Raw genomic sequence first — 17905 nt, forward strand, 5'->3', positions numbered from 1 at the left:
CAGATCTAAGCATAGTAACTGGTGCAAAAGTTTCATCATAGTGTAAACCATGAACCTGAGTGAAACCTTTTGCAACCAATCTAGCTTTGTAGACATCTTTATGTCCATCCATACCGATTTTAATCTTGAATATCCACTTACACTGAAGAGGTCGAACATCTTTAGGTAAGTCAACCAGTCCCATACCGATTATCGTACATGGAATCCGTTTCGGATTGCATGGCCTCGAGCCATAGTTTAGAGTCAGAACTCATAATAGCTGCTTTATAGGTCTTGGGTTCATCACTTTCTAAAAGTAAAACCTCATGGTCACCATCTTCCTCGATAATACCAAGGTATCTATCAGGCTGGCGACTAACCCTTTCTGACCTCCTAGGTTCAGAGGGAACAATAACTGATTCAGATGTAGAAGGAACATCTTCCTGTATTGTCAAATCAGTTTGTGGATCTTGAACTTCGTCAAGTTCAAATTTTCTCCCACTCTGTCTTCTAGAAATAAACTCTTTTTCTAGAAAGACAGCTTCACGAGCCACAAACACTTTGTTCTCGTTACTATTGTAGAAGTAATATCCACAAGTTTCCTTAGGGTAGCCTACAAAAATACACTTTTCAGAACGAGGTGCAAGCTTATCGTCAGACTTGCTCTTGACATAAGCATCACAACCCCATACTTTCATGTATCGCAGATTCGGGACTTTCCCTTTCTATATCTCATATGGAGTTTTGTCAGTTACTTTAGTGGGACTTTTATTAAGTGATTGTATAGCAGATAAAATGGCAAAACCCCATAATGACTTAGGTAACTCTGTTACAATACCGCAGTTTTTAAGGTGATCTTTAAAGTCATTGCTTAAATATTCCCCACCACGATCTGTCGTAATACTTTAATCTTCTTATTTAATTGGTTTTCTACTTCATTCTGAAACTCTTTGAACTTATCAAAAGCTTCACTTTTATACCTCATTAATTAGATATACCCATATCTACTCATGTCATCGGTAAAAGTAATGAAATAGTCATAATTACCTCTAGCAGTGACTGTCATTGGGCCACATACATCGGTATGTATTAAACCCAATAACTCACTAGCTCGAGATCCTTTTCCTAGAAAAGGTGAACGAGTCATCATGCAAAGAAGACAAGATTCGCATGTACCAAATGATTCGAAATCAAAAGGTTTAATTACACCAGTCGACACTAGTCTTTTAATGCGCTTCTCGTTGATGTGTCCTAATCGATAATGCCATAAATAAGATTGTTCAGGATCACCTGTTTTGAGTCTTTTATTATCTAAATGATAAACATCGTTGCAAGTATCTAGAATATGAATACCATTGATTGAAATAGCTTGACTATATACAATCCCATTAAGGGAAAAAGTACAACACTTGTCTTTAATTACACAGATACGGATATTATATTTCTAGATAGCGTTGGTACAAAATAACAATTATTAAGATGTAACTCCAACCCCGAAGCTAAACTAAGTACATAAGTTCCTACTGAGACGGCAGTTACTTTAGACCCGTTTCCCATTCGGAGATCGACATCACCCTTGTTTAGCTTTCTTATGCTTTTTAGGCCCTGCAAATGATTACACAAGTGAGAACCACAACCAGTATCTAATACCCAAGTTGTATTTGAAGCATAATTTATGTCTATCATAAAAGATTCAGTTGAGAAATTACATGTCGGCTTCACAATGCCAGCTTTTATGTCATCCAGGTACTTTGTACAATTACGTCTCCAATGTCCCTTGTTATTACAATAATTACAAGTATCTTTAAGAGGATTACCATTTATAGGTTTTGGCTTGGTAGAGCAATTCGCAATTGCTTTAACTTTGCCCTCCACTTGAACGGGCTTCTTACCTGCGTTCCTCTTAAACTGCTTCTTCCCCTTCACGTTAATCGCAAGCACATCTTTCCTTGTACTCCCACTCAATCCCATGTCCTTCTCTGCTTGTACAAGCAGAGAATGGACTCATGTAAACTCTTTCTCATGTTTGTCATATTATAATTTACCCTAAATTGGGTAAATCCTTTGACGTGAGAGAGAGAGTGGAGCACTCGGTCCACCACTAGTTCGTCGGGGATTTTAAATCCCAACCCCTCTAAAGTTTCCACGTACTCAATCATTTTAAGTACGTGTGAACTTACAGGTTGACCATCTTTGAGGTTAGCCTCAAAGAAACGAACAATGTGTCATCGAATTATTCTCGGGGCTTGAGAAAATATAGTAGAAAGCCTCGAGAATACTTCATGTGCATCGCGAAACTTGACACATTGCCTTTGTAAAGCAGGATCCATTGAAAAAATCAAAACATTTTTTATTGCAGCGGATTCCTTTTGATAATTTGAAAAAGCCTCTCTTACATCGGCAGTGGCCCTAGTCCTAGGCGAAGGGGGAGAGGGATCGACAAGGTAGCGTAATTTGCCATCACCTGCGGCAGCTAATCGAAGTTGTTCCTCCCAATCTTTAAAATTACTACCGTCGGCTTTTAAAACATATTTGTCCATAAAAGAACGTAGCCATGAATCTCTAGCTATGGTGACGGTTTCACTAGTAGAAGTCATCGTGATTACTACAAAGGAAATAAAGGAAAGATTAACATTTATCGTCTAGAAATATTTAACTTGTGAAACTATTTAACAAGTTCCCATTTATATAATGATCTCCCACTGAATTATATAAATGATTCCAAGATCCAATTTTATATAAACACGGGCACGGTGGACCGATTCAACCCACATTTATATAAATTTGGTGAGTCAACAACTTTGACCGATTCTACTATTAGAACTCTTGGTTGACGGATTTTCTTAAAATCTATCTTTTAGCCCCAGAATAAATATGGGCACGGTGGACCGATTCAACCCATATTTATCCCGTTGAGTCCAACCAATTTTCACGCGTAATAACTTTTATTACCCTACTTACCCAACGTAAAAAGAGTTTACCTCGGTGATCCGAACCTACCTCTAATGAAGAAGGGATTCATAGGTGCTATTATTTGGTAAGGCTTAATCTCAATTTTAAACAAATGTGAGAGCTCTTATCAAATTAATTGTCTATCACTTTTAAGTGAACTAAATTGGTAAATGCTAGACAATTAAATCGATAACAACAAAAATAAAAACATGTAGTGACGATTTGGCATGAATGCATAAAAGAATTAAAACAAATAAGTTCTAATATGACCACCTAGTTAATCTAATTAACTAAAATTATTACACTTCGAAAACCAACTCCTTGGTCCCTTGAGTCTTCATAAATTGGCCTCCTTCTTTAGGATTTCGGAACGCCTTTCCGAAAACACCGTCTTCATGAAAACTCTGTCTTTAGATGCTTCATCTAATAGCTAATAATTAAATTACATAACAATACCCTATTATACAATTTGTAGTAAAATTAAAATAAAACTATTAATTAATTACAAATTAGGCGATACGAAATCGCAATTAATTACAAAACAAGTCGATATTCCCTTACATTACGGGAAATACCAACTTCTACCTATGGCCATATTAGGAAAAATTACATTATTATAATGCAAAAAAAAAAAAAAAAAACATTCATCCAAATGAATAATAAAATGCATTATGGAAAATGACATGCCAAATCGTCTAACTTACCAACAACGATCATTTGAGCTTGCTTTGACGGAATTTTTACCAATAAAAATTCATAATCAATTCTTAAAACAATTTTAAGACATACTCATCATACTAATCTGGTCATATATCAAAATAATTATTCTCAACAATTATCATGAATTTATATGGCAATTAAAACACAATTATGACAAAAATGATATAATAATTCACAATTATCATACAAAAATTCCATTTAATTTAAAAATTGATGGAAAAATAAATTTCAAAGCCATGAACATTCTGGTCTTACACAAAAAATGCGATGCAAGTGAAAATTTTTGTTTTTAAAACTTATTTAAAACGATTTCACAATTTCATCGGTAAAGCGACAATTTTTACGATTTAATTCAAAATCAAACCATAAAAATTGAAATGACTTAAAATAAAATTTTGTATATTTTGGAACAATTTCCAGGAGCTAAAAATTCAGAAATTTCGAGCTCTAAAATTAAATCAATATTTATTTACAAAATAACCATTATTTACCAATTTTTATCAAATAAAAATCAATAAACTATCTAAATTAATCACATTAATCTAAAGTATCTACTTATCTCATAAATAGAACATGCATGTGGTTATTTCTAAATAAATATGCATAAAATTAACATGCAATCAATTTTAATTAACTCTTAATTAATTTTAATGCATTTTTACTCAATTTTATGCCATTTTAAGTTATAAAAAGTAGAAAAATTTAACAAAAATAAAATTTTCGTCCCATATCATCCTAAGACCATATTATTTACATTCAAGACCATATTATGTGATAAAACTAATTTTAGTAACATAATATCAATTTTATTAATTTATCTCATAAATTACTAAAATCGTCTTAAGACAACATGCATGTATTTAACATTGCTATGATACCACTTGTTAGTCATTTAGACCATGTTAATACTCATCTTATGATATTAAAATTACAAATTAATTTAATATGGTCTAAATCTACATGCATGCAAATAAAAATATAAAAAAAACGGTATAAAACCATCTTAAGACAAAAATCCTTACAATGGTTTAAGGCAAGTAACGGCACTACAAAGGTCTCCTACCTTTGTAGTTCTTGAGCTATAGGAATATGGATGATCCTCCAAATACACCACAATTACCAAAATAGGTAATCTTCTTTGGATGCACCCAAGATTAAACCCAAAAATCCTAATAATTACTAACTAGATAATTAGTTGGATAACCTTGTATACTATGTAATATTATTACACTAATAATATTAGTTTATGTACATTATAGTTTTGTGAATTATTTTTGATGATGATCAACAATTTGATCAAGTTTTTGATGAGAAAATATGAAGAAAATAAGGTTTTTTTTTTCTTTCTCTTTTTCTCTTCAACATGGCACGACCAAGGGTCTATTTTGAGGTTTTTTTTTTCTCCAAAATCATCATCTAATGAGTGTAAATAGTTGGGTATTTATAGAGAACAAAATGTAAAGAAATGAGTTAAACATTTCTTAGTGGGTTATGCCACATGTAATAACATTTATCTTATACAAGTGTCAACCCACATGTAATATTTTGGTCCATTTCGATTTCCGACATTTGTCCCACAAATGCTTATAAGTCTTATATTTAATTATCTTACATAATTAAATATTAGTTTAATTATTTAACAGTTAAATAATACAAATTAACCACTAATGATTACTGATGCCTGTCGTTGTGGGCACCAAAGATAAAATTTATAAGTCCAAACTACTACTATAGCTAGTGGCAGTCAGGGTCGAACCACAGGGAGGCGATGCAATTAATAGTTGATTATTTAAGTCTTAAAGTAACGGTGTGTGGGGGGTTTGATTTGATATGTTCTATAGCTAAAGGCAGTAAAAGAAAAATAAACTAAATGAACGGATGAAAACAAATATTAAAAGGGGTGCTAAGATGCATGGTCCGTTCACTATAGTTTCGGCGGCAGTATACTAGGTAGGTCTAAAACAAACACGTGAGACGGGAAAGAAAGAAGTCCTCTCGGTCCATTCTTACAGGTAGCATCTTTCGATCTCGCTACAGGTCCCTAATATCACTAGTACTAACTTTCGTCCTGAAAAGTGACTAAAAAGGCTAAATTAACTCATCTTTCGATCCCATTAATCTAGTCGTCTTAATTAGGTAGGCTATCTCCCTTCCCTTTCTTTCGATCTTTATTGGGTCGGTCAAATCCTAGGCATTTAACTAGTCGCGTGCACTCGATTCGTCAAACATAGCAATTTAATTAATTAAAACGAAGGTGATCTTAAGTGGCCGGTCGATCGACCAGGGAACCCAGTCGATCGACCAAGGCGCGATTCAGGTCTACTATTCTAATGCCGCCTACTTCTACAGATTCCCTAAATCCTAACACAAGGGATTTAGCTACTCATACTGGAAATAATGACAGCAATAAACTTAACAATTAAAACATTTGAATTCATGCTTAAATTAATTAAACGAACAATTAACATAAAATAATAATTTAGCTTCGGGAGATCTAACCTAGCAATTCTATACTACGAACGAAAGCAATAAAACTGAATATCAAAATAGAAGAATATCGTGTAGAGGAATTGCAGAAGAAAGATCAAAACCGAATGCGAAACGAAACTTTATTAATGAAGGAACAAACTAATGACTATCGAATTGTATATTTTTAGAACTTGATGAATAAAACTGAATTAAAGCTTGATGATCATTCTGAATAACCTCGGTTACATTATATAGAATATCGCGTAACACTTATTCCTAAACCTAATATACAATGGGCTTTGGAAATCTCGTTCTATTAATTAACATCAGAATTAATGGTATGGTCGATCGACCATAGCAGCCGGTCGATCGACTGGTCATCGCTGAACAGTAGCTTCTGTAAGTCGTGGGTTGGTCGATCGACCATGGAGGCCAGTCGATCGACTGCTTTAGCTGATAGTCCGCTTCAAATTCTCCATAAAATTATCTTTCTGGCCTCGAAATGTGCACCAAGCTCGTTCCTTAAGTAAATACTTCACGTCAAATGCAAGACAAGATACTCGGGGACGGATTTAGCTCAATATCTACTCATTTCCGCATAAATCTGCAATATTACATAAAAATACGAAAGTAGACGAAATGGGGCAAATAGTAGCTTTAAACTACATAAATGAGCTCTGAAATGCGTGTAAAATGGGGTGTAAAACATCATATAAATGACACGTATCAAACTTCCCCAAACCAAACCCTTGCTTGTCCCCAAGCAAGAACTAGACTCGATCCTAAAAACCTAATGGAACGAGTTCAATCTCAGAGCGAAATGCAAACTAAATAGCCTAAACTAATTTAATGCAACAACTAACAATCAATTAGCAATGTGAATCATGCAAACGAGTTATTAAGTCGTAAAAGAACTGCTGAACCGTCAACTGTAGAGACTTATCAAATCGGACTCTCACGGGTCGCTCATATCACTCAATAAATACAGGTGAATATATATAAGATAGAAAGAAGTAAATGTAATGACGCTCACCTAACTACGACCTATAAGAACATGCCTGCAATCTAATATGAAAATGATCTCTACAACTGTACATATGCATTCCAACCAAACAAATGACCATGACACATGCCGAGGTAAATATGGATATATGAGGTATGGGTAAGAAGAGGCTAAGATAAATTTTGATAAAAACAGAGTTAAAAGCCAAGCTAGTAACTAAGGGAACCAAATTATAACAACATCCAACTTCCTGCTCAAAATTCCAATCAAAACGGTGCTAAATAGCAAACACAAATCTCACAATCTCCGATATAATCAACTCCCCATAAGATATGAATGCAACATAGGAGCAAAAATCGCCATTTAATAAAGACCTTGAATTATGAAATTTGATTTTCTTTTGTTCTCAGGCTTCGATCGATCGACCAAGATGGGCAGTCGATCGACCGCCCTCTACAGTACAGCACGCAATTTTTTCTTTTTTCGAGTCATTTTTCTTCTCTCTTTTTTTTTTCAATTCTACTTTTTTCTTCTTTCTTTCCTTCCTTTTTCATCTTCCCATCAACATCTCAAAAGAGCATATGCCACCAAAAATGTAGTAACAATCTCAAAAACATAAACTACTAGCTTGACAAGGGCTGGCTAAATGTAGGATGTAGTTAGCGGGACAAAAAGGCTATTTCTGGCGAGTTGCACTCTTGCTAGCCAATTGAGCAATTTGGCTCTCTAACATCTTCATCCCGGCCTCCCTAGCTTGAGATTCTTTCAGCAACAGATTTTTCAACTCGGTAAATTCGGAGCCTTGGGACTGCTGCTGCTGTGGAACATACGGAGGCTTTTGGTATGGCTGCTGCTGCTTATGAGGGGGCACATAATTCTGTTGCTGCTGCTGCTGTGGAGGTGGAGTCGGATTTAGGACATTTTGGCTACTCCACCTCAAGTTCGGATGGACATTTGGCTCAAAATAAGTGTTTGTCTGCCTATAATGTTGAAAGGCAACACAAGACTCATAGGGATTAGGACAACGGTCTGAAACATGTCCCTCAGCTCCACATCTTTTACAGACGAAAGGACCGTCTGACACGGCATTCACTTGATAAATCCCTCCTTTCGAAGCTCCTCCCAACTCGTATTTATCAAATCTCGCCGTAAGGGCCTATAATGTAGCTACAGAAGGGGATTCAGCACTTCTCCTTTGATTTCCGCTGGAATTTCCATACTCAGCTTTGTGGGTGGCTAAATCATCAGTAATCTTCCACCCCTTAGTCTCTCCAACATTCTCCTGGAATCTACCATTAGCTGCCGCATCCAGGATAGCCCTCTGATCGTCATAAAGCCCATTATAAAATTGATTGCATAGACTCCATTTCTCGAACCCATGGTGTGGAATAGTTCGCACTAGCTTCTTGAAACGGACCCACGCCTCATGGAAATTCACATCAGGACCCTGTTTAAAGCTCGTGATCTGAGCTCTAATGGCATTTGTCTTCGAGGCAGAGAAATATTTCTTGTAGAATGCCAGGGCCAGCGACTTCCAATCAGTGATCCCGTTAGCAGCTCGATCCAGGTCTCTCGTACTACTCCCTGCAAAGCATCACGAAGAGAGAATATGAACATGGTCTCCTTCACCTGGTCCTGGGTCACACCGGTTGGTGGGGGTATGGAACAACAATAATCAATGAAAGTCTCCATATGCTTAGCTGCATCTTCATTTGCAGCTCCCCCAAATTGGTTTCTCTCAACCAAGTTGATATAGGACGGTTTCGGCTCGAATTTTCTGTCCGTCCCTGGTAATGCGAATCCCTTATAGAGATTCTCAGCTGTCGGCTCAGAGTGACTGGCTATACTCGCTTCTTCAGCCATGTCTGGAGATGTGACGGTCTCAGTTGATGAAGTAGAAACAGGAGATGAAGGTGGATCCTCCTCAAATAAGGCGTTCTCGTAGTAACTAGACAGAGTACTCAGCTCTTCCTCTGTCGGCAATACTCTAGATGATCGTCTCAACTCACGCAAAGTCTTCTCAATCTCAGGATTGAACGGCAGTAATTCACCACCGTGTGACCTGCGCATAAGAAGAAACTACAAGTAGAATATGAGAATAGTTTAAGGAACAGATGTCCCTTAAACTAATAGAAAGACTAAAAATAGAACAACTAAAAATTTTAAACAATTGCCTCCCCGGCAACGGCGCCAAAATTTGATGCCTGTCGTTGTGTGCACCAAAGATAAAATTTATAAGTCCAAACTACTACTATAGCTAGTGGCAGTGATGTGACCATAATTAGCGCATATTTAGCCCCCGAATTAGCCTTGTTCCCATGCTTTTTAGTGCATATTTGGGTCATTTCTTATCTTTAGTTCTTTGTTTTGCATATTCTTTGAGATTTTGATCCCTTGGTAGGAAAGGAGTAAGAATCTTGCATTTTCATGGCAAAACGAGACTAAATTGATCGAATTCAATGACCAAACATCAAGGAGAGACAAGATTAGAAGGCCTTTGTACATATTATAGTAGAAGAGCAATGTTGAGAAAGGATCCTTGAGTCCCCAAGGAAATCCCCAAGGAATTTATGAAGAAATGGGAAGAAAAGAAGAAGATGTCTTGCTGAGTGACAATCCGTGCGGATTGTCACCAATCCGGCCGTCCCCCAGCTGCACAATCCGTGCGGCTTTCATCTAATCCGCTCGGATTCCACCTCCACAATCCGCCCGGATTCCCTCGAATCCGCTCGGACCCCATCGCCAGAATCCGCCCGTCCCGACATTATTCCGCCCGGATTCCAGCACAGCACGGTTTCCTCTTCTCCAAGCTACAAAGAAAGAAGCCCTTCCTTCGAAAAATACCGGCTCCTCCTTGCTCAAACTAAAAAGTGTAATTACTAGTTTAGCCCTTAGTTAACCCAAATGCATCCTCCCTAATTTCCACTATAAATACCCCATTAGTCTAATTAGAGGAGCATGTTCTTCTTATCAATTATTAGAGTAGTTAATATCAATCAAATCTCTTTTTAGTTTTGTAATCAACAATTAATCAAGTTCTAATACAAGTTTTATTTCCTTAATCTCTCTTTTGTTCATCCTTTATTTTGGGTAATTGAAGATTATTTGGGTTATTGTTGGGAGATTGACAACCTCTCAATCAAGCATCAAGTACTTCTTTTATCTTTGCTTTATTATTGGAATCATTAGTAGGTATAATTCTCTTAATCCCTTTTAATTATTGTTAATTACTTTCATTTATTCATCATGTTTCATATTGTTGGTATTATTGACAACCTTGCTAGCATAATAAAAATGATAATGAGTGAGTAGTCTCTTAGCTAGGGTTAATGGGTGATTAGGGGAAACCAACATGGGGAATGATTCATGCTTAAATTAATATGCTTTCATGTTTTATTTGCTTGCTTGTTTTGATCTCAACTCATGCACATGTTATATTTGATGAAATGCTAAGCCTATGAATCCTTGCATTTACTATCATCTTCTATCTTTTCAATGAGACTTGTAAGACATAACCCAACTCGAGTCTCATTAGACCATGCATGTTGTTGAGTAGGGAAGATTAAGTCGACTTGTAGGTGTTGTACAATCTAATCGATTCGGCTCCGGGACCCAAACTTTCCTAGGATTGTAAGATATAACCCAACTCAATCCATCACAACAATAATTTCTTGCTTATAATTTGAGAACATGTTTGTATGATCAATTCCCATGATTCCCCTATGATCCCATGACACCCTAGTGCTTTTAATCAATTGTTTACACCCCTTTAATTCATCTTGCTTGTTTATTTTCATTGCTATTTTAATTTAGTGACCTTCTACATCAACCCTATTTGTGACACCCCTTAGACACCACTAGTTGCAATAGAAATCTCATTTCAATACCCGTCCCTTGGGATCCGACCTTTACTTGCCTCTTTACTAATTGTAGAGTTGTTTGTGAAGTTATAAATTGTGTTTTGATTCGACCGTGACCCAACGACCACATCTTTAATTGTGAACACGAAACGGACCGATCAAAAATGGCGCCGTTGCCGGGGACGGTGTTTGTTTGATTTAGATTTCCTTTTTATTGTTATTAGTTGTGTCTTTCTTCGCCTTGGGGAAGTAAAATCCCTCAGGGTTTGTTCTAATTGTTTTCGAGTTGTTTGATATTTTGCATGTCTAGAAGGTCACAAGGTGAATTGTTACCTTTTGACCGTGAAATCGAAAGAACCTTGATGAACAATAGGAGACTTGTTAGGAGGAATTTAAGAGGTATTAGTGAAGTTGTTCAACCAACTATTGAGTTCACCAACCCTTTCGCAATAGAAGGAGAGGAGAACCCATTACACAATACCCCACAAAATCCACCTACAATGCCTAAATTCTCGTCACACTTCGTACCCACCGAGGAGAACCTACCCAATGGTACTCCTACACCGCAACATCTAACCGAAAATTTTATTGCCAAGTCCGCCTTCATCCAATTAGTTGAGAGGAGCCAATTTGGGGGGATGCCTAGTGAAGACCCTCATTCTCATATGGAAACCTTTTGCGACTATTGTGATGCAATCTCTCAAACGGGTGTGACTCAAGACCAAATTAGATGGGTCTTATTTCCTTTTTCTCTAATCGGCACCGCGAAGCAATGGTTGAAGGGCCTTGATAAGGCCACCCTCGGAATAGATTCTTGGAAGAAGTTGGCTCTAGCCTTCTACAAAAAATTCTACCCACCGGAAAATACTAACATGCTAAGAGCTCAAATTACGAGTTTTAAGCAAAGGGATGAAGAATCTTTGTATGAAGCTTGGGAGCGGTTCAAGGGAATTTGTCGCTCATGTCCTCACCATGGACTTAGCGAATGGTTTTTGGTACAACAATTTTGGAATGGTTTATATGAGGATTCTAGGAACGTTCTCAATATGGGATCAAATGGAATGTTCACCGAAGTTGATGACAATCAAACATGGAACAATATTGAGGAAATGGCGGTCCATAACTCACAATATAGTAGACCTCGCAAGGCTACTAGAGGAGGAAAGCATGAAGTGGACTCCGTTACTCAATTGGGTGCTCAACTTAGTGCTCACATTGACACAATCAACTTGAAGTTTGAACAAGCTATGGCTAGACTTGAAGAAAACTCAAAATCATCAAAGCATCATGTTAATGCCATGACGGCATCCTCATCAATCCCAAGTGGGATATGTGAGAATTGTGGAACTTTGGGACATGACCAAGGTGAATGTAGGGGAACAAATGAACAAGTGAATGCTTTCCAAGCATACAAGAGTGGCACCCCTTATTCCAACTTTTACAATGAAAACACCAAATTCCATCCAAATCTCTCATACAAAAGCCAAAATGTTCAAAACCCTCAAACAACATACACTCCACCACCCATGAGAAACCAAAATCAAAGACCCTTTTTCAATCAAAACCAAGGTTACCAAAATCAAAATCCATACAATCACCAAAATGACCAAGGCTTTGATGTCCAAAAAGCGGTCCTCCAAATGCAAAAGAATCAACAAGAATTTTTCACTCAAATGCAAAAAGATAGCCAAGCAAAGGAAACCACCATCAACAACATTCTAGCTCACACCAAGATGTTGGAAACACAATTGACTCAACTAGCATCTTCAAGCTCACAAACACAAAAGGGGCAATTACCACCTCAAAGTAATCCCCCTAGACATGAAACGGTTAGTGCCATTCACTTGAGAAGTGGTACAAGGTATGAAGCACCGAAGAAGCAAGTTGAGGATGAAGTTGTGGAAGCTAGTGAAAAGGAAGAAATTGTGCAAAGCTCCAAAGATGGAGAATCATCAAAAGAAGAAAGTTCAAAGAAAAATGAAGACAAGGTCAAGGAGAAGGAGCCCATTGTGATTAGACTTCCTTTTCCAAGTCGTCAAGCCAAGCCCAAATTTGATGATCAACTTGGAAAATTCATGGAAATTGTCAAGAATTTGGAAGTCTCAATTCCTTTCACGGAATTAATCAATCACGTGCCGGCCTATGCGAAATACATGAAAGATATCCTCACAAAGAAGAAGTCGATCCGGAAGCTTGAGACTATCGCCTTCACTAAGGTGAGTAGTGCAATACTTCAAGGGAGTTCACCTCCAAAGCTAAAGGATCCGGGAAGCTTCTCAATACCGTGAACCATTGGCGACACAACGATCAACAAAGCCTTATGTGATCTAGGGGCTAGTGTGAGTGTCATGCCGTACTCGGTGAGTAAAAGGTTGGGGATGGGAGAGCTTAAATGCACCAACATCACACTCTAAATGGCCGATAGATCGATGAAGACACCATTAGGGATATGGGAAGATGTCCCCGTGCGAATTGGGAAGTTTTTCATCCCGGTGGACTTTGTCATTGTTGATATGGAGGAAGATTCCAACATTCCAATCATTCTAGGAAGACCTTTCCTACACACCGCGGGTGCGGTGATTGATGTGAAACATGGTGAGCTCACTCTAGAAGTGGGAGATGAAAGCATAACTTTTAATCTTGACAAGACTATGAGAGCTCCTCATTTGCATGAACCATGTTTCATGATTGATCATTATAGCCGAAAGGATGAAAGGAAGAAATCGGAACTCCAATGGAAGAAGAAAATTGAAGATGCTCCATTCAAAGAGCAAGTGAATTGTGACAAGGAGAGCTTGCAAAGCTCATCAAAATCAATCAAGGAAGAAGAGGATGGCCTCATTGGCCAAGAGAAGAAATTGGGAGAGTTGTCTCCATCAAATCAAGAGATTTTCAATGATCAACTTAATGAAGTTTGTGGTCTTTGGGACAACGAATTTGAAGGGATTTTTAATCCCTACATTGGTAATGCCATCGATCAAGACCGACAACAAGGGCCAAGGTCTATTGAAGACCTCTACCATGATAATGAACAAGCTTTCGATTACTTTTTCAAGGTGTTGGGCAACATCAACAACACCTTGGACATGCCCCCTTAACATCTCATCAAGAATGAGAGTTTGGTGGAGTCCTCCCTAAACCACCACTTGTAAATATTTCTAACTCCCTAACTTACATTTCAATTCTTGTATTGCATTTTTTGTCATCTTTGGATTTTTATTTACTTTGATCAAGATAATTGTCATGTTTAAGAGAAGTGAGGGAGGGATTAATAATTTCAATTGATGTGTAGTGCTCTAGCTTAGTGTGGGGATGACAATTGCCTAGCCTATCCATGCCTTAGTAGTGCCCCCACAATGAAGAACACAAGACATGAAGAAAGAATAGAATAATGGTAAGGGAAATGCATTGTGCACGGATGGAACTGAATCCGGGTACAAGGGGTCGAATCCGAACGGATTCCAGAGAATCCGCCCGTCTTCAATAATCCGAGCGTCATCGGGTCGAAGACGCACGACTTTATAAGCTGAGATTTTGGAAGATTTTTGATCGTAAGAGAATCCGGGCGTCTTGGAATATAATCCGCCCGTCTCTGCAAATCCGTCCGTCCTGGGATCAAGACGCCTGCGTCTTTCTCGCCGAGGAAAACGAGAAAAATTTCCTGGACTGAAATCCGTCAGTCTTCAGGCAAATCCGCCCGTCCCGTATCAAGCAAATCTGAGCGTCTTCTTATGAATCTGCCCGTCTTTAGGTGAGTTTTATACAACCCAGAAAGAGCAGAATCCGCACGGATTGCCCCTGCAGTTCGAAAATTACGGTCTTTATAAAATCCCTCCCACCTTCCTCTATTCATTCATTCATTCATAAACACTACCCACAACATCAAAACCCTCATCCTCTCCATCACAAAATCAAAATCCCTCAACAACATTCACCAAAAACAAATCAAATCATCCTTCTAACAACAAATCAATCACTCCTTCTTCAATAAAAATCAAAACCAAGCACAAAAACTTCAACCTTTGAGTCGATTTTTGATTTCATGAAGGCAAAGCCTTTCACCTTTAAATCGATTTGGGTATACTACAAATTGAAGATTTTTCATTCTTTTCTTGGTTAGTTCATCAATGGCAAGGACTAAGGGAGCAACAAAGGCACCAAAGGCTAAGGCACTCTCACAAAGGCAAAAGGCTCTTCAAACAAAGAAAGCATTGGCTATGGTGGTAGCAACACCAAACTTGGAAGTGCCACAACAACAACAACCTTCTATGGGAGCAACAACACCTTCTACTCCGGAAATTGATCAACTTTTGCATTATCCGGAGGTAACTTTTATTTCCGAAACCCATAGAAATACCTTTGCCAAGTTTGCTAGGAAGTCATTACAATCCACCAAATTTATATGTGAAGATACCTTAGAAAAATTGGGTGTTCTTGAGCAAACTAGAGCCTTTTTCAAAGCCATGGGGTTAGAGAAATTGTTTGAATCAAAGGAATTGACATACCCCTCCCTTACCTTGGAATTTTTGAGTTCTTTGAAAGTCACCAAAGTTGAGAATAGGGAGAATCTCGAGTTTCGTCTAGCTAATGTTAGTAGACGCATTTCCTTTATGGAATTGAGTGAAATTTTGGGTCTTAGTGATGAACCGCATTATTTTAAGAATTATGGAAAGTATGACCCCGACCCTCTTTGGGAGGCAATTTCCGGGAGGAAATTTGAGGACTTTCATGCGAGTCGTGCTCTTTTGGTCCACCATCCGGGCATAAGAGTATGGCACAAGGTCATGGGAAACACCATAATTGCAAGGAAAGATACCAACCATTTCACCAAACTTGATTTTATTCTTCTTGAATCGGCTTTGAACATTGGAAGAGTACACACCAAGCCTTACAATTCTTTGAGGCTCTTGGTAGATAGATGGCTCAACATTGATTGTGGGAAAAAGAGCACTACCGTTTTTGTCAATGGCGGCCTAGTCACTATCCTAGCTAAGTACTTTGATCCTAACTTCAATAAGGATAACAAGTATAAAGCAAAGGAGGGTGGCCATCTTGTTGATTTGCATACTATGATACACAAGTACAAGTGGGTTGCCCATAATCCTCTTGACACTAAGTATGGATGGCTCACTAGTGAAGCTAGATCGTTCACCTTGCCTTCAAAGATTTGCCGTCTAAGCGTCCACCGGACCAATTATCTACTTCCCCTTTCTAAAGAGGCCGAGTATATTATCCAACAACAAAAGGGTGAACTTGAAATGCCCTCCTCTTCCATTGTCATACCACCTTACCCCTTTGAGTATCAAGAGTTCAAGCCGGAAGGAGTTGAAGCTAGAAATGATTATGTGACTCTTCTCATGCAAGCAATGCACAAGCAAGCCTTTTAGGACCGGAAAAATGCTTACTTGGCTCAATATCCACACCCCCCCCCCCCTACACTTAGCTAGGCAAGGACTACTTGATCCATCTTGTCCTTTGCCTAGTTGGGCGGATAGAGAAGTCCTATTTCCGGGTGCATCTAGGGTCGTTTCGGGTGACAATGAGGTTGTTGGTAATGATGAAGAAGTTGATGATAACATTGATGAGGAAGCAAGTGAAGAAGGAGAAAAGGATGGTGAAGATGATGATGAGCAAGATGAGGAAGAAAGTGAAGAAGCAAATGACAAGGGAAGTGGCAATGTGACCACTTCTAATGATGAAAGTGATGGTGATAACATGATGGAAGATTAGCAAGCCTTGGAGACTCCTACCCTCTCATGGTTTGTCTATTTCTCTCTTTGTTTTAATTATAATTTTGATCATTGTTGAAGTAGTCCTAGCACCATAGAGGACTCACACCTCGGTACCATTGAGGTGTTCTCATTTTATTGTTCCCATTTTCAAAATCCAAAATGACAAATTAGTTTCATGCATTGCATAGTGTGTGCATGAACTACACCCATCCTTGGACATTAGCAATAGTATCTCACTCGGTTTGGGGAAGTTAATGCATACACAACGGGAGGTAATCTAAATTATCCTCTCCGTCATAACAAAAACCATGCATCATGTAGTGTAGCTTAGTGTAGATTGCATTTAGTGTAGAAATCATGCATCATCTTTGCATAATTTCCATCATTTTGGCCATTGAGGACAATGCCCATATTAGTGTGGGGATGGGAATTCTAACATTTAACTCTTATTCAAAAATCCAAAAAAATTGAAAAAATTCAAAAATCATAAAAATTTGAAAATTGAAAACCCAAAAACATGTTTATTTCCCTTTGTAGTCTTGTGTATATATTGTCTTGTATATATTGTGTTTGTTCTATCCTTGTTAACATTGATTGACTACGCCACATCCGAGACATGAGGATATTGAAGACCGCATGGTATGATCTTTCCAATCTCCTTTTTTCTCTTTATGTTAATGACTATGTGGCTTTATTTTGATTGATGCGGTATAACAATGTGAACTTAGGACTTGCATTTAGTTTATATGTCATATTAGTTGATAGAATCACTTGCATTAGGATGTTTATATTAGTTGCATCATGGCATATAGTTGCATGTTAGAAATGTTTTGAAAAATGCCTAATTAGGAACTTTGACAAGAGCAACTAAGCCATTACAAATACTTGTTCAACTTAAGACTTTGTCTACTAGAATGGTTGTAAAACACCCTAGATAGTGTCATACTAGTGTCTTTTGACCCATGACCCAAAGCCTAGTCAAGGGTTTGCATGTGAGTCACCTATCCAACCCCGTGATGCGATGTGGACTTGGTTAACTTGTCTAGGTGACCTTGATTGACCTTGTGGTAAGGCAACCCAAAAATATTTTCTATCAATAAGCTTGAAGTGCTCATTTCAAAGAATTTTGTCATGTGGAAGTAATCTAATGCCAAAGGAACCTCAAATGTTATGAATTGTTGAATGTTGAG

General features: G+C 37.9%; 2 non-coding genes across 2 annotated transcripts; one reads left to right on the top strand and one right to left on the bottom strand.

Annotated features, from left to right (window-relative positions):
* The first annotated feature begins 8496 nt into the window (after positions 1-8496).
* On the top strand, positions 8497-8603 carry LOC141625564 (small nucleolar RNA R71). The gene has a single exon (XR_012535337.1). It is a non-coding gene; the product is annotated as a small nucleolar RNA R71 (small nucleolar RNA).
* A 3252-nt stretch (positions 8604-11855) lies between these two features.
* On the bottom strand, positions 11856-11962 carry LOC141626066 (small nucleolar RNA R71). Its single transcript, XR_012535794.1, has one exon. It is a non-coding gene; the product is annotated as a small nucleolar RNA R71 (small nucleolar RNA).
* Positions 11963-17905: the final 5943 nt, after the last annotated feature.

Source organism: Silene latifolia, chromosome X (genome assembly GCF_048544455.1).
Source record: "Silene latifolia isolate original U9 population chromosome X, ASM4854445v1, whole genome shotgun sequence".
NCBI classification, from domain to species: domain Eukaryota; kingdom Viridiplantae; phylum Streptophyta; class Magnoliopsida; order Caryophyllales; family Caryophyllaceae; genus Silene; species Silene latifolia.